The 26799-nt window shown below is 33.8% G+C and overlaps 1 protein-coding gene and 1 pseudogene across 2 annotated transcripts in view; one reads left to right on the top strand and one right to left on the bottom strand.

Annotated features, from left to right (window-relative positions):
* LOC145258220 (zinc finger protein GLI3-like) overlaps positions 1–26799 on the bottom strand; it is a 682857-nt gene that overhangs the window by 82525 nt on the left and 573533 nt on the right. The window lies entirely within an intron of this gene.
* LOC145258448 (U2 spliceosomal RNA) lies at positions 6485–6611 on the top strand (annotated as a pseudogene).

Below are 26799 nucleotides of genomic sequence, written 5' to 3'. Positions count from 1 at the left end.
TTTCAGGTAGACAAGTGTTTCTCGAGAAAGTTTGGCGAGGAGGGGACTGGATTGGAGCTCAGACGAGCACTTGCCATGAAAATAATGATAAAGCAGAGATAGGCTCGCAACGTCTCTTCTGTGAGAAAGAGGTTGCAGGGAAGACAAAAGGAATTCCTCCACTAGGCTACAAAGTCTGTTTTGAACTCTGTCAAGGCAGAATAAGTCCTTTCTAGGAGCTCCTGCCCAGATGTGGCAACAGTACTCCATCCTTGGACGTGCCTGGTTCTTATATAGATAGAGAATTGCATCAGCAGTGAGATATCTACTGAATTGATAGAAGGATCCCACCATTTTCACAGTGTCCTTGGCAACAGATTTCAGATCAGGAGTAATGGCCAAGGCCAGAAGCTTATCAAAACATGGAGCCTCCTCAAGATAAGAGCCATTCATTCCAATTGGTGCCAAATGGGGATCAGAACGTTGATGGTGTAAAGACAGAAGTTTGGTTAACGGTCTTTGATGTACTGCCATAGATGGTAGTGTCATCAGCATAAATGTCTACAAATGATCTAAGGATGTGATTTGGAAGATCATTGATGTATATTAGGAAGAACGTTGGGCCCAGGATAGACCCCCAGAGGGACTCCAACATTAATACTCTGAGCTTTTTAAAATCTCTAAAGAGTATTGTTTTTATTTTTTATTTTCAATTATCGTAAAACCCCATATATGTGTATAACTTTTTTTAGTCACGGCTGTAGCATTCACCCTCGGTCAATGGTTGACCAAGTGTTACATTTCACTCGGATGATGATGATGACCAAATCGTCAATTGTGTTTAAATCTATTTAATGTAAAAAAAAATAGCAATTGTTGTCATTTCTTTGACTTTAGACACTTGTTGGTGAAAATAGAAAACACAAGCAGCTGGTTATAAAAATGTCATTTATTTTTGTAAATATAAGCTTTTAGTTTTCAATAACAGGTTGACAAATCTAATAGTAGCGTGACGGGGTTGGGTGGTGGTGGTGTAACTACCTCTCTAGTGTTAATTTTCCCGGGCCTTTGCATAAACTTGTGACCGACTTTTTTGCTTGCCACAGGAAGATTCAGCACGATTGACCCTTGGTCACGTTTTCTGGCTAAATCTATTGTTTGACCTTCTTTTTTTTTTTCTTTTTTTTTTTACAGTGTTCACCACTTATCAAGGCCCGGAAGCCACTCAGGGATAAGGGTTATTGCAAGTACATTACGTTAGTGTGGAGATTTGATGAAGTGTTTACTTAAGGGGGCGGTTCATTAGGAATTTGTTAGCGTTGGACTTGAAGACATCCAAGTTGTAGTCCGGTGGGAAGCAGGCAGACGGAACAGTTCCACAGGCGTGCAGTTCTAAGAAAGAAGCTTTGTTCATGGAATCTGCGTTTTGATTTAGGCACAGATATAGAGTGGGGGAAATTTTTCACAGTGGATTCAGCTAGATGGGTGTTTTTCATAAAAGATTGGCGAGGGGGGACCAGAGTTCAGAAAGATTGGCGAGGTGGGACCAGAGTTCAAACTCCAGGGATGCGACACAGGCACGACGATTGAAGGTTGCTTCCATTCACGGTTCCAGCGAAGGACCTCAAAAAGGTAAAAGTCCAGACTAATTTCAGCATCCTGCTTCACGGTCCTGAACCAGGTGTTGAGTTGACCACCGCGACATTTCTTCCAGCCTGGTGATGGTGCTGGGTCGATTTTATGGCTGAAGTCATCTAGGTGTTGTCGAATGGGTGTGGCCGAACTAATGAAGGCGTCTGGCAAGTAGAGATTCTTGAAGGGAGTGGATCTTGCAGCGACCACGAATTGTACAGTTGGGGGTAAACTGCTATCAGTCGACACGGAAGATGCAGCGTAGGCAGTGATGGTTGAATATTTCCAGTTTGCATAAGTCGCTTGCCCATAAGTCTTGCAAACACAAAAAAGATACACTTATAGGAATGATCAATAGATTTTAGTTTTGCTGGTCGTTTAAAAATCAGTATTTTTTTTTTTTTTCATTTTACCATTAGTGCCAGAAATGGAGTATTAAGTTTTAAATAAAAAAACAAACACGCAAACAAAAAAGGCAATTAAAAGAATCGTTTTTGGCATCGGAAAACAGTTACAAATTTTCCGATTCCGATACATCAAAAAAGTCCGTTTTTTTATTATTTTTTTATATTATTATTATTATTATTATTCCCAATTGTATTCAGCATCTTAGAGAGAAGATAAATGAAATAAAGAGTTGGTAAAATGCAAAAGTTCATAGTCTTAGAACCTTCCAAGAGAAGGGAAGTGTGAGGTTAGCGTTTAAGAACGTATCTACGTGCGTCGGCTATGGAAGAAAAACGTAGTGTTTGAGTTTTTACAGTGTGTGCACAATTTTGAGAGTAAATATTTCATGAGCTTTGAGTGGTTGAAAGAAACTGCTTATTGTTCAGATTCTGGATATATCTGACGCATCAAGAAGTTTGATCAGATGTCCTACTGGCTTACGAGAATCTTTCCTCGGAAAATATGGTCTTCAAGTCCAACGTAAACAAGTTCTTGATGAGCCGTCCCCCTTAAGTAATCCAATTTACCAAATTTACACTACTAACGATTACTATGATATGACTATTGTACACTCTGAAACCCTTATTCTCGAGTGGCCTCTGGACCTTGATAAGTGGTGACTCCTATGTAAAAAAAAAAAAAAAAAAAAAAAAAAGCGATGTAGAGGCGTTCGTGAAGCACAATAAACGCAAGCACAATCACATATTTACCGATACAAGCAACTTTCTGTTTCGAAAGTCGTCTGCACTAAATGATATAACTAAATCAGAAAACCCTGACGAAAATGTAGGTCAACACAAATATGTAAGAACTCATTTTCATCGAAATATGTTTAAAGATTTTTTTTATTTTAATTTTAAAAATGAATTGAATATGCTTATTTACAAAAATAATTAATATTGAAAGTAATTCTAAAAATACTGTTCAATATACTAAATTAAATAGGAAAGAAAATGGATGAATATTTATTTAACAGAGTTTTAAAAATATGAACTTTTCATCTGTAATAAATTAAATAAAATAATTCTGTCCTCGTGGGGGGGGGGTAAGTAAATAGGGATATTAGTTTTATTTATTCAAAAGTAGTTAACTGGTGTGCGGTATTTAAAGATGACCGAGAACGATGCTCGGCAAAACCTGGCTGGATTTTAGGTACGTACATTAATGGCGGAAAACTGATAGGGGGACATACTTTTGTTTATCATTTTTTTTTTTTTTTTTTTGTAGGTTTCCGATTATTCTTTGATTGTATTTGAAAGATTAAAGCCTTAAGTTAATTTCCAAAAAGGAAAGAAAAAATATTTTACACGTGAAAAAAAAGTTATAATGAAAAATGTTTTCATGGCGACATTCGGAAATAGACAAGTTCAGCTAAATTTTGAAGTTAAATAAATTCATTGTAAAATCCCTTGAAAGATAAATAGTAGTGTTCTGGGACTATTTCAAAGATAATTAATAAAGTCCTTAAATGTTGAATTAAATAATAGAAAAAAAAAAAACACACCTTGTTTATACAAAACAAAAAAAAAACTTATTGATTAGCCCACAAAAGCGAGAGATTCTAGCGTTGCACAATAAAAAAAAAATGAAAATGTGTCCAACATGAGTTTCTACGGAAGCCCAAAATGTCGGAAAATCAAAAGGCTATCTGAAAATGACGTCGGGTGGTTGAAGGGGGAGAGGGAGAGCAAAACTGGCTGAGTTTCTTTTTTTTTTCCAGCCGTGCATCCTTACATTCCTATCGTGAAGGTTTGTATAATTTTTTTAATTTAATTATTTTTCTGTGTGAAATTTACACAGCTGCGGATACAACCACCTGAACAATTGTATCCATGAAGTAAACTTGAAAGTAATGTATATATATATATATATATATATATATATATATATATATATATATATATATATATATATCCTGCTTTTATATTTTATCATTTTTTTTTTCAAGATTATATAAAAATTATGCTACGCGGGAGATTATTTAGGGAAGAAAATATCAGAATCTTGCATATAAAATCTACGCTAAAAATGTAATCTAAAAAAAAAAAAAAAAAAAAAAGGAAATCTTTTTGCAATTATAATTTTTTGTGTGAAAATATTAAAATAAACAATACTTAATTCAATGATAATATTCTTAGGTAGAGAAATTAATTTTTCTTCGAATTATATAAATTTCGTTAACACGGACTTTAGGGTTTTTTTTTTGTTTTTTGTTTTTTTGTTTTTTTTTGTTCGTAATGTTCCTTGCAAAAAAATATTTTTATTCTATTGTTACAATTTACGATACTTTATTTTTATAAAATATCAAAAATAAACTTAATCATTTATTTTTGCTACTGGAAACCATAACTTTATTAAAAGTATTTTTTTTTTTATTATTTAAATAAAATAATGCAGTTCCACTAAGATTCAAATAAAAAGTAATGTGTTCTTAATATTCCGTGATTATCATTTAAAAAAATCATTAAAATTGGTCAATTTCCTGATTTTTGGTGAATTTTTAAGTAAAGGGATGGATCAAAATGTTTATACATTTTGTGCAACGGCTATCCATTTTGCTCGTACCTAGATAACCAAAGTACTGAAATTCTTCAATATTCTAAAATTATATTTATAATTTTTTTTAATTTCATTTTCACCCCAAACAAGGCACAGTGCCACTTTGATGCAGGGGCTACTATCGGGAACATAAGTTGCAGGAATACTATGTAGGGAGTTGAGCAGAGAGATGTCCGTTCACATTACACTTGAACTTCTGCATGTCAGTACAGTTGGGAAAACCGGAACCCAGAAGGGAGTTCCAGAGTTTAGCAGTTTTGGGGAAGAAACTATTAGAGTAGAAAGCTTTCTTGTATCTAGGAATTTCTACTGTGTAGGGGTGGGATTTTGCTGATTGTCGTGTTTGTCGGGGTTTTTTACGTCGAGCGGGTACAAAGGCTTGTAGTTCGTCAGAGCATCCACCATTAAAATATTTGTAGAACAGACAGAAGGATGCAATATTTCGTCGATGGGACAGAGGTTGAAGCTTCGATGACAGTTCAGGACCTATGAGGTTGGCGACTCTCTTTGGAACCCTGTCCAAGAGCGAGAGACTAGTAGCAGATGCACCAGCCCAAATGTGACAACAATACTCCATACATGGACGAATACTTTCTTAACTAACGACAGAAAGATTGTCGAAATGGTCTTATTACCTAAATATATTAAAACTCAATAATAAACACGGATCCAGTCGGTGATATTGCCCCCTAACCCCCGCAAAAATGTATGTTTTATTTGGTGGCGCCAAAGAAACTCCTGGGGGTGACTGGAAATTTTCCGTTGCTTGTTAAAATAGTTGACAGATCGATATTTTTTAGACATGTCGTTTTAAGCAAAATCTATATTGCATACTTAACTGTCATGTTGAAAATAGTAATAATATGAAATAAATTACGGATATTCATAGTGTAGAACAATTACTATTATGTTTTTAGTAAGGAGTCTATCATTATAAACTAAACAGTTGGTCGCCGTTACGATGTAATCTAAAATATGTGTTCTAGTTATGTTCTGTGTGTAAACTCTTCACCGTCTACTTTATATTTCTAAGAAAAATACAATTTTACCTAATTTTCGGTAAAAATTACATTTAACTATAAATAAGTTTTTACTCGATGAATTTTCGTAATTTTTGGATATATTACTGTTTTCGAAATGACAATTTAGTACGTAGTATTGTCTTTACGTAAAACGACATGATCTTCAATCGATCTGTCTACTATCTTTACACACACCAATTTTCCTGGTTAATACTTCTTACACTTCTAAATTTCACACACGTGAGTATAAAATGATATAAACTCGAAAGTAATGAAATATGTCGATCACTTTCTGCAATGTAATATAGCTATAAGATATTCAGATTTAGTTACATTAGGTACGTGCAAAATGAATTCCGATGCTCAAAATGTATAAATATTTGGAGCCCTCTCTTTACTTATAAATTCACGAAAAATCAGGAAATTAACCAATTTTAATGAAATTTTCAGTATTTATCCAATAATGATCATGCAATATAATGAATACATTATTAGTCGCGTGCAAGCGACTCTATAAGTCACTCCGTCGGTCGGTGTCGGTCCGTAACACTTTTGTGCTTGTCCTTTTTGGTTAAGATCAAAGGTCCGTTGTTAATAGATGCTGTTCTTAGCTTTTTAAGCTTTTATCAAAGTGTAGTATCTGTTCCGGAAGATACTGCAAGCAAAGACCATATGTGGGGGAGATCCCACATATAAGACCTTGGTCAATGTAGAGGAAACCCTTCATACCAATTGTCACTATCCATCTCCCCCATTCCCCGGGGAGCGGGTCCCCATTTCCCCTTCACTCCTCACATTAAAATTCGGCCTTGTGCCTAATTTACTCGGTGGGGAAGCAAATAAATACCCTTTTCTTGGCCTTTTGGCCAAGATCAAAGTGTAGTATCTGTTCTTACTACATGCTGTACTTATTGTGATATAAAGTGGGGGATCACTTTTCTGTATTTTTTTAATGTAAAATGATCACCCACTTTACAACCAGTCAGTCTCAAAGCCATTCAAGTCATTCTCCAGATCATTCAAGTAATTCTCCAGATAATTCAAGTTGTTTTTGAAGGATTCCAGTTATTTTTTAAGCATTCAAGTCATTCTTAAGGTCATTCAATACACCCTTAATTTCATTAAAGTCATTCTAAGTCATTTACTTTATATTTAAGTCATTTCAGCTCATTTTTCGGTCATTTTAGTTTATCTTTAAGAATTTCATGTCAATCCTACATTCACGCATTCATTCATTACACAAGAGCACGCGACTAATGACTATCGACCTTGTTTTTACTTAAATCTTAATAGAAATGTATTATTTTGTTTAAACAAAAAGTACCTTTACTAAAGTTATGGTTTTCAGTAGTAAAAAAAAAATGATCTAATTTATTTTTGCTTTTTTATGAAAATAAAGTATCGTAAAATTGTAACAATTAAAAAAATAATTTTTACAGGTACATTACGAAAAAAGCCCCTAAAGTCCATATTAATGAATTCGATATAACTCGGAGAAAAATTAATTATCATTGAATTAAGCATTGTTTATTTAATATTTTCACACACACACACACAATTATAATCGCAAAAAATATTTCTACTTCTGTTTTGGAATTAAAAGTTTTGCATAATTTTTATAGTACCTATAAAAATTATGCAATTTCTTTGCTTGCATGAATTCGAAACTTTCAGCGTAACAAATTTTATAATCTTGAAAAATAAAACTTTAGTTAATTTAAAAGCAGGAATATAAAAAAAATGATTAAATTTAAAAAAATGGTAAAATGAGACAAACGTTCATGATAGGAATGTACGGATGCACATCTGGGGAAAAAAAAAAGAAAATCGGTACCCCCTACATTATTTTAATTACTTGACGTCATTTGGCCTTCCGTATTAATCCGTGTGATGAGGATTTTATTTTCTTTCAGTTGAACGAAACGATAATCTCTCTGTTTGGGGGAGCTACTTAAACTATTTTTTGTACAAACAAGGTGTTTTATTATTATTTAATTCAATATCTTAGGGCTTTGTTTTACTAATTTTTATCTTTCAAAGGATTTTTACAATTAATTTGTTTAACTTGAAAATTTAGCTGAATTAGCTCGCCGTGAAAACATGTTTAATAACCCCCCCACCCACCCACATGTACAAATATTCTTAAAAAAAAAAAAAAAAAAAAAAAAAAAAAAATTATAAATCGGCTTTCAAACCCCTATCTATATTCCACCATTTTTTCCCGTACGTAAGTTACAGCATTTAGTGCGGACGACTTTAAAAAGCGGAAGTCGCTTGGCTCGATAAATATGCGATTGTACCGACGTATGAAATCCGTTTTATAGCGAGTACTTCTGCTAGTATTTATTTCTCTCCTACAAGTGAAAAATGTGACAAGGGTCGGAAACTATGATTTAAAAGTCAGCGCTCCCGAGGAGGAACACTTTGATCCACTAAAAAAAATAAATAAATAAATAAAACGGCTGGGTAGCCTCGTCGGCATTCCTCTGTAGAGGCGTCTTCTGCAATCAGAATTAAACTAACCCCTTCTCAAAGAGACGGCAAAACCTGGGAAGTTGGGTAACTGCATAGGACCAGCATTATACCGTAATTAACAGAAAAGGCCGTTACAAGAATGGTTTGGACTGCTTATTTTGGTGCCGAAATAAATTAAAAAAAAAAAAATAAATAAAATAAAATGGCGGCGCCGGCCGCTAGTAGACATATAATAGTTCTTTTTAACTAAAAATCGAGTGAGGGCGAGAGAGAGCTTAAGGGAGACATTAAAAAAAAATGAAATTTGAAAAAGATTTGACGATGAAAGTGAAAGCGAGTTGCAGGTGGTCTACAGTGAACAACTTCATATTGTCTGGAATAATACACTGTGACGCTGCTGCCGCCGCCGCCCGAGTCATTTGGGACTCGATCTTCTGCACTCCCTCGTCACACCCCAAACTATAAATGCTCCACCCAACCTTCGCCAAACATTTGCATTATTTTTAAATCCATCCGAATATCCAAATCACAAAAGGCCTTTTATTGCTGATGAAGAATATCGAAATAACACGAAAACCTACGCAATAAACTTGTTCACCCTTACACGTACGTTATCATCCTTCACATCCATTTGATAAAATGAGATCGTCCGGTTAAATACAAAATCAAGCAAAAAAGGAAAAAAATTAATTATTGTCGCTTAATTAACAAAAAGAATTTTTTTTATCCGACATTACTCATTTTAAAATGAATTGTTCCTAAATCGAATTTTGTCTTCTCAACTTGATTATTTTTACAACCTACATTTTTTTTTTAATTTTAATCAGGGTTGCGGAATCGGAGTTAGATAGAATCGGGGTTTTTTAGCTGGAGTCAGGGTCGGAATTTTTTTTATCCGACTCCAACTATACTCAAGTTTAATTTTTTTTTTTTTTTTTTTTTTTACATTGTTTTCTTGTTTGGTTTTTAGCAGTTTTTGTATGGTTTTGCTTTCATTTTTGGAGATACATAATATTTTGTACTATACTGCAAAACTTCTACTTCATCAACATATTTCGGTCTATCGGATCACTGCAAATTGTGTTTGGACAGTTGTTGTCATTTTGGTTGTGACGCTACACAGGATCAATGAAAATTCTTTATTTGTGCGAGATCACTGTGGATTACATCGGATAACAATCATATTATAATCCGAAAGTTATCCAGTCCCTGAATCAAATGGAATTTGGCAATTCGAAACGCGTAAAATGATTTTTGTTTTAATTCAAGTATTTTTTACAATGCAATAATTTATGTCAGTCTAACATTAAAAAAAAGCCCACTGATATCGGTCTGCTGCTACGAATTTGGAATAGGGGCATGTGATCGAGAAAAAACGAAAGTATTTCAGGGAGAAGTCTTCTACAGGAGAACCTCTCTTCTGATACTAAACTTTATATTTTCTATTCTCAATCAGAGAAGTAGAAATCTTTCTAGACCAATGCATTTTTTTTTTTTTTTTTTTTTTTGTCATTAAAGTATTTTATTTTGAGTATACGGATTTTCCCCCACATTAAAAATCGATCTTGTGTATATCTTTGCCCTCGTGGGAAGGCAAGTAAATAGGGATATTAGTTTTGCTTATTTAAAAAATATATTTAGCTGGTGGTGTGGTGCGGTGCGCTTTATTTAAAGATAACTCTGAGAACAATGCTCAGCAAAACCCGGTTGGGCACTTTCTGCATTGCTTGGGAGGGGGGGGGGGGTATAATTCCAATTTTTTTTTCTTGGTCAAATAAATAACAAACAAGATATTTTTTTCCGAAATAGTTTTTTTCTTCTTTTTCCGAACAAATAAATAATTTTAATGAAACATTTTCATGACCTGCCCCCCCCCCAATGCCAACCGATGTAAACAGAATACACCTTTTTTATTTAGACCTAGGGTTAAAAAAAAATTGCCCTAAAAAATAAAAACAAAAACAAAAAAAAACTCATAAAAAAATTGATCACTTATTGGAAGAAAGGTAATAAACTTCATTCCTAACAAAGAGGTAAGGGAGGTAATTGACTTTAAGCTTAACACAGAGAAAAAAGTGAAAAAGCTGTTTTATTTAATGTGTACTAATTGACTGTTCGACGATTGCAATCCATCATTTCCCGTCCGTTCCCTAAATCACAATCGGAAATAATCGGGCTCGTATAGCTTTCCTTTTCATCTATAGAATTACCAAATAAATTAATTACAAGTTAAAATGTGTATTATTATTTTTTTTTTTTGCAATATTTAGCAATTAATGAGAATTGTGGTTTGGCAATATCTCCAAGTTTTGATATACCGTTATACAGAAAAAATATATTATCTTAATGAATACGAAAGTTCAGTCAGTTCTCCTTTTTTAGCTGGACACATACACACAAAATACCTATTGGATGCAACTTGAATGCCTACTAGAGAGAACTTGGATGGCTACCAGGCACTGTCTCCGAGTGTCTCGGGTTTCTTTGTACAGCGGTCTGTCAGAACAACCTGGCATGTCTACAAATAAACCCTGACTAAATATTCAAAATAGCATAATATTCGTTGCCTAAATAAAATTTCCTCGTCATGTCTAACTCATATTGGGTTTTACGAGGAATGGTGCACCTTCTCCAAACGATGTTACTTCAAGTAACAGCATGAAGCTGGATTCTCCACCAGACTAGATGAATTCTTGTTCTGGGATCCAGTAATAGAAAAAAGACAATAGGTAAGGTATACTATAACATATTTACATTTTCAATTGCAAAGAGAAAAATTATGTTCTTCATTTCTTTGCTAATAGTGTTTGGGCGGTAAATGAGTACTTCAATAAAATATTCGATGAGTACGTTAATAAAATATTCGATGAGTACGTTAATAAAATATTCGATGAGTACGTTAATAAAATATTCGATGAGTACGTTAATAAAATATTCGATGAGTACTTCAATAAAATATTCGATGAGTACTTCAATAAAATATTCGATGAGTACTTCAATAAAATATTCGATGAGTACGTTAATAAAATATTCGATGAGTACGTTAATAAAATATTCGATGAGTACGTTAATAAAATATTCGATGAGTACTTCAATAAAATATTCGATGAGTACTTCAATAAAATATTCGATGAGTACGTTAATAAAATATTCGATGAGTACGTTAATAAAATATTCGATGAGTACTTCAATAAAATATTCGATGAGTACGTTAATAAAATATTCGATGAGTACGTTAATAAAATATTCGATGAGTACGTTAATAAAATATTCGATGAGTACGTTAATAAAATATTCGATGAGTACGTTAATAAAATATTCGATGAGTACTTCAATAAAATATTCGATGAGTACGTTAATAAAATATTCGATGAGTACGTTAATAAAATATTCGATGAGTACGTTAATAAAATATTCGATGAGTACTTCAATAAAATATTCGATGAGTACGTTAATAAAATATTCGATGAGTACGTTAATAAAATATTCGATGAGTACGTTAATAAAATATTCGATGAGTACTTCAATAAAATATTCGATGAGTACGTTAATAAAATATTCGATGAGTACGTTAATAAAATATTCGATGAGTACGTTAATAAAATATTCGATGAGTACGTTAATAAAATATTCGATGAGTACGTTAATAAAATATTCGATGAGTACTTCAATAAAATATTCGATGAGTACGTTAATAAAATATTCGATGAGTACTTCAATAAAATATTCGATGAGTACTTCAATAAAATATTCGATGAGTACGTTAATAAAATATCCGATGAGTACGTTAATAAAATATTCGATGAGTACGTTAATAAAATATTCGATGAGTACGTTAATAAAATATTCGAATATCTTTGTGTCTCATTGATGTAATGGAATAACCTAACATCCTTTCATAGATGAAATGAACTATGGATATATTGACCCTCTCACGTGACTGAGGTAGAAGGAAAAAAAAGACCGGAAGAGAATAAGAAAATATATAGAGTAACTCTTATATCACATGTATTCCCTTGTAAGTAAACCCCTTTGTCTTTCACCCATAACCCCGTGTTTCTTGCTGTATTCTTGCAGTAAGGATATAACACTCATATAGACATCAAGTGTTAACCTCCGAAATGGGATCGCTTGATTTCTAAGAAATTCGACTGAAGTAAAATGAAACGGAAGAATTGCACTTAGAAGTGCGGTTAGAATCTTAGAGATCTCTCGGTTGCAATATTTGAGATGACGTGTGAATGTCTGATGCCCCATCTTCAGCATTACCAAAATGATAAAAAAAAATTCTTAAAGTGTTTTCGATGATGGTGTAATAAAAAGGGTTGATATAAAAAAAAATAACGGAATGTCTTATGTACGACATGAACAATAAAACTGGACTCTTAGGATGGTCTTCATCATGCTAGTTATTATGGAAGCAACTGGGCTCATGAAAAAAAATCAAAAACTACCTGACAAGTATACTCGGGGAACCAAGTGCAGGAGAGATACAAACAATTGCACTTAAAGGGCGGTTAGAATCTTAAATCTTTGTGTTAGAATATGAGATAACAGTTGAAATGTCTAGTATCCGGTAGGATGACCCATCCCCAGCTAAAATAAAAATGACAAGAAAATTTTAAAAAGAGGCCATTTATATAATAAATTACTCAATAACAGAAAAATGACGAAAAAATGCCCGGAATCTCGTCTGCTTCAGAGATATTCATAGGTCGGCTACTTTACCAAATTAAATAAGTTCCCAATTATTAGCATCCCCACGTGGGCAAAGAGACACAAGGTTAATTTATAAGCAATAATGTGACTATTATTTAGCTTTTCAAAAAAAAAAAACAAAAAAAAACGTTGAATTGGGATAAAAATTACCTCGGTCTAGAAGGATTTTTTATTCACTGACTGGGGACAAAACCGGTGGTACACTTTGAACGCAGCCCCGAAAGCCGAAAAGTCTATTAAAAAATATTTGTCGATTTACAACAGCTGTTTTTTCTGTTACTTATTTGTTGTTGATTTGCTAATCTAATTCTTGGAGTTTGCCAAAATTTTACGAGATTATTTTTAGCTTTGAAAAAAAAGTTTCAAAATATATTTTTTAAATTATTAGACCTTCATCTGCGTCTTGGCAAATTTCAAGAATTAGGTAGAGTTATTTCCCCTGGCGTCCCTCTCCATATAGCTGGAAATTGCTAAGATGGCTCCGTCGCGATTGATCTTACTAAAATTTGATTTTCCTCTGTAAAAAAAATAAAAATTAAAAAAAAACAAAAAAAAACTAAATCAAATTAAACGATACTTTTATAAGAACTTCATTCCATAACAGAAATAGAATTTTTTTTTTATTTTATCTTAGGTTTTTAATGTCTTTGCTAAACTGCACAAGCACCGTAAATTGTTAAATTTTCCTTCAGGTTTTTTTTTATTAGCTATTCTGGGAGGGGGGTGGCACTTATTTCTTTATTTATGTCACTTGATTTTTTTTTTTTTTTTTTTTTTTAATTTCGTTATTCACATTTTAATACCAACTAACCAGAATTCTCGTTCGTATTTTTTCTGAAACAATATCCTCTCTATGAACAACGAAATTGGGTTATTTGAGTCTAATGAAAATGAGAAGTAGGATTTTTTTTTTTTTTTTTTGAGAGAGAGAGAAAGGGAGAGGGGGTGATTTTAAAACAAATAAAAATACTTTCGTCAAAAATGCAATAATCATTATTTATAGATAACGATCCTTTTAATTTTATGTTATATAAAAAGAGTAATCATGTAGTTTAATTTTATACAGTAAAAAAATAGTGACTAGCAGTACCCGTGGAAATATATTCAATCAACAAATGTCTCGATGAAGCTGATATTTTTCTGAATGACATAAAATTAGTTTATGGGACATAAAAAATAACACACAGCAAATATGAGTTTATTAACATTCCTATGAAAATAGTGTCGTTTGTATTTTAAATATACAACTGAGATAAATTAATAAGTACTAAAAATACTCAGAAAGTACTATTGTGCTACATAGTTCAATACAAATAAAATTATATTGTAAGCGACAATCTAATTTATTTTTTTCGGTCCAGCACCTTTTTAAATATTTTTTTGCTCTGTTTCTTTCGACTGTTCCCTTTTTTACATAAAGTTTGATTAACTTTTTCTTTGGTGAAAAACCACTGCACATGGAAATTACTATGAGTTCCTTTCTGGCACTATTATAAAAATGATAATGTATTATCATAATGATTAGAGGGACCTGTGGAAATTCCACAGGTGACTTATTCATATACAATAAATTGATGTTTCTGTGCATGTTCAGCGGAAACTGAGACACTGATATTATTGTAGCTCTTTTGTTAAAACTGCAAAAGCTTGCAGGGACGCCCGGCATAGCCCGGTCGTAAAGTACGCTTAAATATGATATTTTAATTCTTGCAGATTTCGTATATATTGTTATAGAGTTAATGCTTTATCGATTTTTATATATTATAAAGTTGCGATTTCAATAATAATAATAATATGCCCATATGACTTGGGTGCATCAGTTTAAATCGAAATAAGCTTGGGTTCCGTCAGTTTTAACCGAAACCAAAACTTATGAAGAATTCTTGGTAAAATTATTTATTATAAGAAATGGGAATCCATGATTAAACAATAGTCATTCGGATGTAAGCGTGACACACAAAATAAATAACACACACACTATCCTATTGATATATATTCGAAAACGAGCTAGGTCAAAGGGAGATCACTCTCATATTCTTATACAGGGTTGCCAGATTGGACTTTATGAAGCCAAATTTCGCGAATTTAAAGCAGGTTGGCCTTTAAAAATTGTATTAGGCCTTTTCAAAGCGTAACCTACGGAGTAATTAAGGGAGGAACAAGCAAATATTACATGGATTACACATCAAAATGATGGTTCGCTACTTTGTATTCGGATGCTACGAAAAATGTTTGTTTGAAAATCTATTATAATAAGAGAAAATGATATGTATGTCTAGTTAAAAATTAAAAACTACACAAAACACACTCACAAAGCTAATATATTTTCTCAGCATTGCCGCAAACAAAATATAGGCACATTTAAAAAAAAAAAAAAAAAAAAAAAAAATTTGGAGTCAATAGGAACAACATTAGTCAAGGAAGTCTACATTTAGAGCTTTTTTATGTTATGATCTACGCGTAACGTTAAAAGGGGCCCAACACGTTGTAGACTCAGTCGCAAAGGAGACAAAGGATAGCAAAGAACTTCAACTCGCTGTTTCAGGTTTTAAGAAACAACCTTTAGTTCTCATTCTTTAACGAGATCGTCTTCTCTAAAGTGATCTTCGGTCCGCACGTGTGTTCAATTTTATAGTCTTTTTCTTTACAGAGACATCACTTTGCACACAGCTCGGTATTTGCATACATCTGCCATACGCACGTCCGCGCTCTGTTACATACGGTTGTTATCCGTGAAAATGCTGTTTCAGACTTAAGAGTATTTATCAAGCTTCTACCCCCGAGAGATGAGACACAAGGTCAGATGTGGGTTAGATGGAAGTGTTTCTGTGGAAAAAACTAGATGCGAACCTGGCACATTCCGTTTTTACAGTCAACGTTGTTAACCACTTAACAGATGAACACATCTCCATTGACCAACTACGCCTTATACAGAGGCTTGAACACTTCTAATAAATTAAACTATCTGTGGCCCGTTAAGTCGCAGTCACCACAATCTTCATACACATCAAAGGCAGTCTGTAACAGGGAGCAGACGGTTCCAATATTTTCCCCGATTCCGATACAATTATCGATTTTGTTCTAAAATCTAAATTCGGTAAATTTTTACGACGTGCCCCAGCGTATTATTAACACCCCAACCTCCCCATGTAAAGAACGGCTTTCTGAATAAACACCCCCAACCTCGAAAGCCGTTCTTAACATGGGGAGGTTTGGGAGTGTTCATTCCGAAAGCCGTTCTTAACTTGGGGTGGTTGGGAGTGTTTATACTGCGCTGGGGCAGGTCGTAAAAAAAAATACCCTAAATTCCGATACAATAACCGATTTTGATTATTTTCAAATTTTTAAATGCAGAGTCGTTTTTGAGAGGGGGGTCGGATTGCCGTTAGGTCACAGCCACCACAATTTTCAAACCCACCAAATACCGTTTTCACTAGTAAATTAGACGATTCCAATACTTTTTCGATTCCGATACAATTACCGGTTCTAAATTCCAAATTTTTATTCTTTTAAAATTTCTAAATAATGGGGGGGGGGGCGTATTTCCGCAAAAACTTATATGGGCATATATTTTCGCGGGTTTGCAAGTTGTCAAAAAACAAATATATAACAAATGTTATCAAAGGCAAGATAAGTTACTTTTCTACCTACTGGATATTTTTTGTGTTTTTATTTAATGTAACATATTTATTCAGGTCAAACAAAAAATATACAGTGTTTACCCATGTATTGGAAAATTAAAAATGGCGCCGGACTCTCCGTTGAACACGGCAAGTTTGGGAAAAGGAGTTAAAAATAAAAAAATAGACAAAATACTGTTAGAAACTCGCACAATATGTTACCGTGACATAGGCTGACATATATTCGGTGAGGTCTTAACAGCATTTTGTGTAGTTCTTTATTTCTAACTCCTTTTCCCAAACTTACCGTGTTCATCTGAGAGTCGGGCGCCATTTTTAATTTTCCAATACACAGTATGTTTTTCGAGCTAAATAAACATGTTACATTAAAAAAACAAAAAAAAAAAACACTAAAAAATATCCCGTTAGGTAGAAAATGCCTTTGATAATAATTTGTTATGTTTTTTGACAACTTTTTCGAATCTATATGCATACTAATACAAACCCTTTTACGCAAACGTAAAAATACACTAATGTGTATGACGTATAGTTTTCGTTTTACTCGTAGTTTAAAACTGGTAAATATTTCATCATTAACACGATCCGTGGAAAATTAAGTTTAAAAAAAAATAAAAATAAAAATATGAATCGTTTGAGGAATCAGAAAAATAGGCATATTCTTTTCTCCCCGATTCCGGTACCCCGAAAAATTCCGACTTTTTTTTTTTTTTATTATCTCGATTTTCAATTCGTCCCAACACTAACTAGTCTGCAGGCGAGCTGAAATATTTGGCTGAAGAAAACCTTTTAAACTTTTGAAAGATATGAATCTCTGAAAGATTAAAAGTTAAAAATAGTTTAATCCTGTTTGTAAATTCAACGCCGTGTACTTATTCCAACTGAGGGAAGAAAGAAGGGAAATCAAGAAACAGGCTGTAACACTTTCAAGATGGTAAATGAGTGCTTCTTGGTGGATTTGGGGAACGGACGGGTGGGTAGGGATTGACGGGGGGGGGGACTTGGGGGGGGGGAATATGTGAGTGTGGGTCAGATGGTGGGCAAGATTAACTGAAAAGGCATCCCAGAAACATTTTTGGAGGGAATGGGAGGTAAAACAAAAAAAAAAAAAAAAAAAAAAAAACTGCAGCCTAAGGAAGAACGGAGCGAAGGGAAGAAGAAAGAAAGAAATGTAGAGCATTAAAAGACAAGAAATCCAGGCACATAAATAGTTCACTCAAAACCTGGAAACAGGTCTGCTAATTCATTTTTTTTATATTCTTGTAATATACTGCTGTACTTAAGTTAGAGCACACACGCACTGGCACACACAACAAGAAAACTTGAACGCATATTAAATTCTATCCTCGACAGAGTACAAAATAGACTTCGTGGCTTAGAAGGGGATGCCCCTTTCTCTTCCATGCAATCTCTCTCCCACAGAAGAGACGTTGCGAGCCTGTCTTTGTTTTATCGTTACTTCCATGGCAAGTGCTCGTCTGAACTCCAATCCCTGGTTCCTCCTCGCCAATCTTACACGATAAACACCCGTCTACCTGAAACCACTGTCAAAAATTTTCCTACTCTTTAACTGTACCAAAACCAAAACGTGCATTCCATGAACAAAGCTTCCTTAGAAGTGCACGTACGTCAGTGGAACCCTCTTCTGTCTATCTGTTTCTCACCTGACTACAACTTGGATGTCTTCAAGTCCAACATAAACAAATTCCTGATGAACCGCCCCCTTAAGTAAGACACTTTCTCAAATCTCCAATACTAACGATTACTACGATAATACTATCCCATTGATTACTGTACACGCAATAACCCTTATCCCGGAGTGGCTTCCGGGCCTTGATAAGTGGTGACCTCCATGTAAAAGAAAAAAAAATTCACCACAGAATAAACCCCCCCCCCCCATGTAACGCGATGTCACTGTTTTTTTTTTTGTTTTGTTTTTTTTTTGTTTTTTTTTTTACATGGGAGTCACCAGAAGCCATTCGAGGATGAGGGTTAAAGAGTTATCAGAATCATAGTAATCGTCAGTAGTTCAAATTCGGGAAATTTGTTAACTTAAGTGAAGTGGCTCATCAAGAACTTGTTTGCATTGGACTTGAAGACGGCTATATTGCAGTCAGCTGGAAAGTAGGTAAATGGAAGACGGTTCCACAGGTGTGCAGTTCTAAGAAAGAAACTTTGTTCATGGAATCTACGTTTAGGTTTAGGCACATATAAAGAGCAGGGGAAATTATTGATAGTGTTTCCAGCTAGACGAGTGTTGCTCGTGAATGTTTGGCGAGGTGGGGGGGGGGGCATAGATTAAGTTAATATTATCAATATAACTTTGGAACCATTGAAAAGAAGGGCAAAATAAACTAGAAATAATTAAAAAAAAACAAATTTTTCGTCGTACGAAAATGAAATTGCGAGACGAAAATCGTGTTTACATAATTGACGCTTTAAAATAACGTTCCCATATAGTAAGTATTCCGAACGTGAAAACATACCCGTGTTTAATAAATCTAGCAAAAATCAACTAATGATCAGATTTTCATTAACTTTTCGATACTTATCCATTTTATAATGAAATTACAAATAAAATGGAGTTTCTGTAAAATATATGACGGGAAATATTTTTTTAGTGCGTACTGCGTACCCTTCCTCCCGCATATTTTTTTCAAATATTCTTACTTGTTTACTGTTGTTTAAAAAAAAAAAATGAAATCGATTTTCTAAGCGTCCGTTTTCTACCAAACTGGCTAAGTTGTTAGTGGTGTCACTTATTTTAAAGCGTTTATTCTTTTCAAAAACGAAACTACAGGCCGCATATCTCTCTCTCTCTCTCTCTATATATATATATATATATATATATATATATATATATATATATATATATATATATATATATATATATATTAAATATTTATACCTATTTACTGTCGCTTTTATAGAAGGGCGAAATCGATCTTTCTACCTAGCTTGCTTAATGTTAGGTATTCAAATGTGAATTTTCGGATGGTGCCCTTTGGTGTTTGGTCCAGATTTCTTGGAGCTGATGTCATGATCTCTGGATAGTTGTTTTGAGGGATGGTTTCTCTTAAACTGCCCATTTCCTCTCGATAGGCATTCGGCATTGCTGATACTATATATTAGTTTTGTTTGGTGTGGGCAACGGACGATTCCTTTGTTTTAACGGCAGGTATCACCACTGTTATGATATGTATATTGTAGTAACGAGAATTGGCCGATGTCCATCTATACTAGCGTCGTATAAGCGACGTGAACACGATCAAGATCGCTCACTCCTCACCGTAAACAAAAAATAAAGAAATTAGTCAAACGCATTTAAGGTCCTGGATATGACCTTAAACTATATCTAGTGGTGAGGCCCCAGCTTGCGGGCTTTGGGGAGTGTGGAGCCACCCTTTAATTGCCATTGCTCCCAGGTCCACTCTGACCCCGAGTGATAGTACCTGTTAGGGTCCCAACTATGGGTTAAATAGAAACCAACTTGAAAACAACAAATATATTCTATTAACAACTTTTCTTCAAAATCTTTGGATTCGGCATTAAATAACCCGAAAAGGGTTCATATGCCGTAAAACAAAAACAACCAACCAACCAAACGCATTTAAAAGTTCATAATATAGTTTTCTTTAACAATAAAAATAATTTTTTGTTGGGCGGACGTTGGCGAGAGTTCCTCCCCTTAAATTCTACAATTTTCACTTTTTTTTTCGCTTACAGATTATTAAAAAAAAATTGAAAAAAAAAAAATCATAACTTTTCACGTGGGGGTTCAGTTTTCAATTATAACGTTGTACTAAACTGAACACAAACTTTGTGAGATACATACAGTAATGAGATGGATACATACATGAGAGAAAGAGAGAGAGTTAGATACATAGATGAGAGTGGAGGAGGGAAGAGGGGAGGTAAGGAAATCTTCCTTTTTTTTTTTTTTTTAAACCCCTCCGTTCTAACCCCTATCTTCCGGTCACATCAGAGAGAATTGCCATTTTTTTTTCATCCTGGTCACAAAGTCCGTGTTCAATTTAGTACAACGTTATAATCGAAAACTGAACCCCACGTGAAAAGTTATGGGAAAAAAATTTTCTTCAATTTTTTTTTTTTTTTTTTTTTTTTTTTCATAATCTGAAACTTAAGTCTATAATTGATATTAACAGGAAAAAGTTTTACAAAATTAAAAATTGTGGAATTTAGTAGGGAGGGCTCTCTAGACAATGTCCGCCTTTTGTTGTTGTATTTTGATATGCGTGTGCCGATTCAACACGCGAGGAAAAGATTATATCGTTCAATGTTTGACGAGACGCTGAATGTTCTTGTAAAGAGTGTCCTGGAAATAAACGTTAAGATTTTAGAACTATGTAGAGTCGCGAGGGCTTTTCTCTTAAATAATCTGATAGGACTGGAGTAAAAGAACTGAAGCGAAAAGGAGAAAAGAGAAATCCTTCTCCGACTGAGGCAATCATGCTTTTCTTTAGAAAAATTTTTTTTTTTTTTAAACACAAGGAAAAAAAAAATTCTATATGAGTGAGTTCCAGTAAAGTGATAATTTTATTCCATACATGTCTGATGTGACGCAAGGTCATTTTTGGAGGGAATTAATTCAGTGCGATTTAGAGGATTTAGGTGCATGGCGCGCGAAATCAATGTTAGTGATTTTTACGTCATGAGACGGAGCGAGTTGTTCATTCCTGGTACTGTGTCCTGAATTGAACATGATCCGCCCATTTTGAACTGTATTGATCAGTGGTTCTCAGCCTTTTTTACTCATGGACCCCTTTTCCCTTTTTATCTTGGTGGACCCCTTCATAACTATTGGTCATAAGACAATCTATTTTTCACTCATATAAATTTGGAGGTTTTAATAATCAAAGAAATATTATATAATTAAGCTTTATTTTTAAATAAAACCTAATTTAATGCAAATAAAGTATTCTACAACAATTATAATAATTATGGTAAGTAATAATAATTCTGTGGACCCCCAGAAATATTTCATGGACCCCTAGAGTCCATGTGGACCCCGGTTGAGAACCCCTGGTATAGATGGATCGATAGAGTTCTGGCTCAACTGATTTAGGTTTCGCGTGCAGTGTCTTTACATACACTTTTGACCAGCTTCCAGAGGAGGCCATCAGAAAAAGAATTTTAAGTGTTTTCTTGGAGCGTTGAATTGAATAGAAAGTGGGCACTTTGTCACGTGGTATAGCCTTGAACTACGCCCGTGCGAAGAGGTGCCGTTTTACTTTTTACTTCGATAGAATTAGCGTGGGTGGGATTTATTTGCTTCCCCACTGAGCAAATTAGGCACAAGGCCGTTTTTTAATGTGAAGAGATTGGGGAAATGGGGACCAGCTCCCCGGGGAGTAGGGGATCTGGATAGTGACAATTGGTATGAAGGGTTTCCCCTACATTGACCAATAACTGATTCCTACAAGAGCAATGGTTTTATATGTGGGGTTGCCCCCACATATGGTCTTTGATTGCAGCATCTGCGGGAACAGATACCACACTTTGATCTTGGCCAGAAAAAGCCTCCCAGCGGAGGAGGTGATAGAATTTACGTGGGTGGATACGACAAATGTATGCATAACTGAAACGTTCTTTATCCATCCATATCTCTGGTGTATCGCTATATATGGTCAAAGTTTAGATATTGTCCTTGAAATTGGCTTTTAGATGATATAAACCCCTGACCAGTGGAAGTCACTAGCACATCTAGGAACGATAATTTAAGTTCTTTATCAACCAGGAACTGTATAGATGGACAGATAGAGTTCACATGTTCCGGCAATGTATGAACATCTTCCTGATGGAATCAAAGCATGAATGTGTCATCCACATATTGCAGTAACATTATTGGTGTTAGTAGTGTTAATCTTAACGTCATTTCCTCAAAGTATATATGATACATTGGCCAGTACTGCGGATAACGACGACCCCATTGTTAGATCATCCTGCCGATATATATCAGATACCATCGCAAAGTATGTAGTTTCTGTACAGAAGATAAAAATCTCTATTATATTGTCAATTGCGATGTCATAAAATGTAAAGGAGGAACATGTCTATTGCCTACAATGTTGGGCAAAAGCAATCTATAGTAAGTGCAATACATATCAAGAAAAGATGGACAATTTGAGAGAAACCGTCCGCCGAAACAACTATGTAGAAAGCATGGCTCCAAAAATTTTAATCAAATATAAAAGACCACCCAAAAATTCACCACAGGTTGTATACCATACATGATGCGTTTGTCGGATGAATATTCAAAGAATATGTAATCCATATAGCATTAGGATAGTATTGAAAATCATCTTCTATAATATAAATTTCACATGTCAGTTTAAATGCATGTATGTTTGAATGTCTGTCTAAAACTTTCGACAGAGGCGACGGATTTTTACGAGATCGGCGTCGTTTTGAAGCTCGACTCTTCGGACAACAAATATCGAAAAATTGGCTAAAAATGTTGATTCCTTCTACCTCAGATAGGCGCTTTTCTACAGGGAGGGGTCGCTTTTTCGCCGATATTTTCGAAAGTCATTGCCTCTTTTCCATTGACTAGGCTAAATTTAAACCTTCACAACTTCCAGTTTGGCGATGGACGCAACAGCAAAGACGTCACGTTTATTTTTTCCACGTTCCTTTCCTCTTTCGCGGTACGGGTTCAAGCCTGCCTGCCTGCCTAATACCACTTTTTATTTATTTTATTTTATCTTTTTTTTTTTTTTTTTTTTTTTGCTCAACACACCTTCAAACACCCGGGCACCCAGGATAGTTAAAAATAAATAACCAGCAGACCGGACGTTGCCCGGGATTGAATGATGATCAACAAATGTTTCACACTCCCATATTTTATCATCGAAATCGATGAAATCGATTATTTTTCAATCAAATTGATTGATTGCCTGCTCTAATTGGTAACGCATCGTTGTGCACCGAGAAGAAAGCTTTAGATGCCTCCCCACAGTGACTTGGTCTATAATAGATTGTTGTCTACATGGCACTGTAGAGAATCTGCTGTTTAATTTATAAAATTATTTTTATATATAACTACTTGAATTAAACTTTAAAATGCAAAAGCCAAGTATCATGGTTCAATTCTGCTCTAAACAGAAACATTCATTTCGAACACACCCTTTCATATCAAAGAATCTACTGTTGATTTCATGAGGGGTCTTTCTGCTTGTGCACTAATAAAACTTCTTAAATGCACTTGTGATGTTAGGTTGTATAAGGCGTTAACTTTGGTCAAAATCGCCTGTTTCTTGTTTCATTGAATTTTTTTTCGATTACCAATACTTACTGAAGACATTCGGATACAAAACCTATCTAAGAACACTGCCAGGCTCAGAAAGTAAATTTGTTTGAAATTTCAAAAAATCGGTCCAGCCGTTTTATATGTATTTTTTTTTCTCCCAAAAGAACACATTTACGTCTGTTCTTTCAGCCTTATTCAGTGTATTGAGTGGGTATCTATGTGTACGGTGAGTATTGGTGAGTATTCGCAGCAGCAGAAGAAAAAAGAGATGAAGAAATGTTTACATGTGATTGGATGTCTATCCCAGTATTTTCACACTTAAACTGGTCTGTTGTACTCTATCTATCTGTGTAAATAACACACCAGGCCAAGATCACAGCGTAGTATCTGTTCTGATGCTATACTTCGCCTTTCCTATATTTGGTCAGTGGAGGAGAAATCCTTTATGACTGAAACAATTTTTTTTTTTATTTTTGCTCCTATCCAGAGTGCCCCTTTTTGGGGAGCTGGATTTTCCCACATTAAAAACCGACCTTGTATCTAACTCTTCCCTCGTGGGGAGGCAAGCAAATAGGAACACATATGATTGAATTCTATTATAGTCATTGAAATAGTTAAAAAAAAAAAAAAAGAAAAAAAAAAAAAAAAAAGGAATAAGATAAATAACTCATTTAAATCACTCTCTCTTTCCCCCCCTCTCTCTCTCTCTCTCTCTCACACACATCTATTTATCACTCGTGAATCAGTATATAAAACCTCTTCATATATATATATATATATATATATATATATATATATATATATGAGAGAGAGAAGGAGAATGAGGAAGAGTCAAAAGAATACTATTTTTTGTAGGTTTGTGCTGCTTCCAGCTTGAACCCTAAGGTACTCTGTTGATTTGATTTTCCGTAATAGTATTATATTTCGATGGATGAGCTTCCGGCACAACTGTTAGTCATTTTGAAATCCACACAGATGATTTGTTTATAGTGCTGAAGGCCTTGTGTGGAACCAACCACGCTTATATATATATTCTAGCAGGCCGCCCATCGTCGCCTAGTTGTAAAATATGCTTAAATATATTTTAATTCGTGCAGATTTCGTATATAATATTATAGAACCACTTTATTCATAATTATATTGTACCCAATATATAGTAGTGCCTTCCCAGCATGGCCTAGTCGTAACATATGCTTGATATATTTTAATTCATACAGTTTTTATATTTATTATTATAGTGTTCTAGTCTTAGTCGTTATAATTTGAACTATCATCAGATGAATCAGAAAACGTTAAAACTTAACCGATTTTAATGAATAAATGTATATTTGCGCATGCGTACAAGAGCACATTAAATCGACTTACACCTGCCAAGTTCCAATTATTTTTTTCAATTTGGACCTTTTAGGAGCAATTTACTGGCTAATGACCAAATTGAGTTTGCTTCACAGGTCCAAATCTCTTATATATCAAGTTTAAAGTCTGTAGACTAAACACTGACAAAGGTTTTTGGTAGAGATAGTTTCTCAGACAGAAAAAGTCGCGCTCGCGCACACACACACACACACACACATTATATATATATATATATATATATATATATATATATATATATATATATGAGAGAGAGAGAGAGAAATTTGAAAATTGTTTTTGGAGTATCCTGTCGAATAAAGAAGTAAATTGTAAATTTTAATTTACAGTTTTAAATTCTTTTATCCCCCCCCCCGCTCTCTCTCTCTCTCTCTCTCTCTCTCTCTATATATATATATATATATATATATATATATATATATATATATATATATATATATATATATAATGTGGGTGTTGCTAGTACTCAGTAAGGAACAAATCAATATCTAGATAAGATGAAACTTGCTTCCTTGCCATTATTTAATTCGAAGAGGGAACTACACAAAGTTCCTTGTTTTGAGAAATGGTAAATAATGATTCTGCTTCTTTGGCAAATCTTTCAACTCTCAGAATTCTTCATTTCTACATCTGTCGAATCCAGTTGTTCATGGCACCATCAACACCAGAGGGAAAAGTTGTTTTTTTTTTTTTTTTTTTTTTTTTCAAGAAAGTAGATGAAGGAGGGGGGTGTATCCTAACATGTTGAAAGCAACTGGCAAGAAGCTTCCTCCTACTCTTTCTCATGTGACCTCATTTTAACTTTGACTTGTAACACTTACACACACGCACATATATAGTAAAGAGTACCAATTCATGTATACTTATATATATATATATATATCTATATAATTCTACTATTTACTTCCCTCTCCATGAGGGAATAGTAAGACAAGGTCAGTGTTTAATATAAAGAATCCAGACTTATTCCAAATTAGTACTCTGGAGTCAAAAATAAAAGTTAAATGTTTATCTACGAGCAATTTTCATTCTTGGAATGGTTGCAACAGATATTACAATAAACTACTATTTGTGTAGATGTAAATACCTGTTTCTCTCTCTCATATATATATATATATACTCTTGTTACATGCACAATATATATATGTGTGTGTGTGTGTGTGTGTGTGTGTATACTAAACTATATACAATACGTATATATATATTATATATTACATACATAGACACACTACATATGTATATATATATATATATATATATATACACAATACATACACATGCATACATTATACATAGACAATAAACAGTATACACATTCACATACATTATACATATACAATAAATACATACATACATACATACATAATACACATACATACATAATACACATACAGACATAATACACATACAGACATTGGTATATACAAAGCAATCACTTAAATAAATTTTACATACATCATACATATATACATTGTATATATAGATACCTTATATCTATATATATAATGCATACACTTCCAAGCATACATTTATATATAGGTTATTATATCGGATTCACTACGTTAGACCTAAATAGCAATAAATCTAACAAAATTAATATTCGATCCTAACTTGCGATTCTTCTTTTTCATCTGTTTTTTTTTTTTTTCCAGTATAGAAAATAATTATAATGAGGACCATTTAA

This window comes from Euprymna scolopes, chromosome 33 (assembly GCF_053919585.1).
Source record: "Euprymna scolopes isolate OS-2025 chromosome 33, ASM5391958v1, whole genome shotgun sequence".
Lineage (NCBI taxonomy): Eukaryota > Metazoa > Mollusca > Cephalopoda > Sepiida > Sepiolidae > Euprymna > Euprymna scolopes.
Note: the sequence above shows the minus strand (reverse complement) of the source record. Positions and strands in the feature narration are given on the sequence as shown.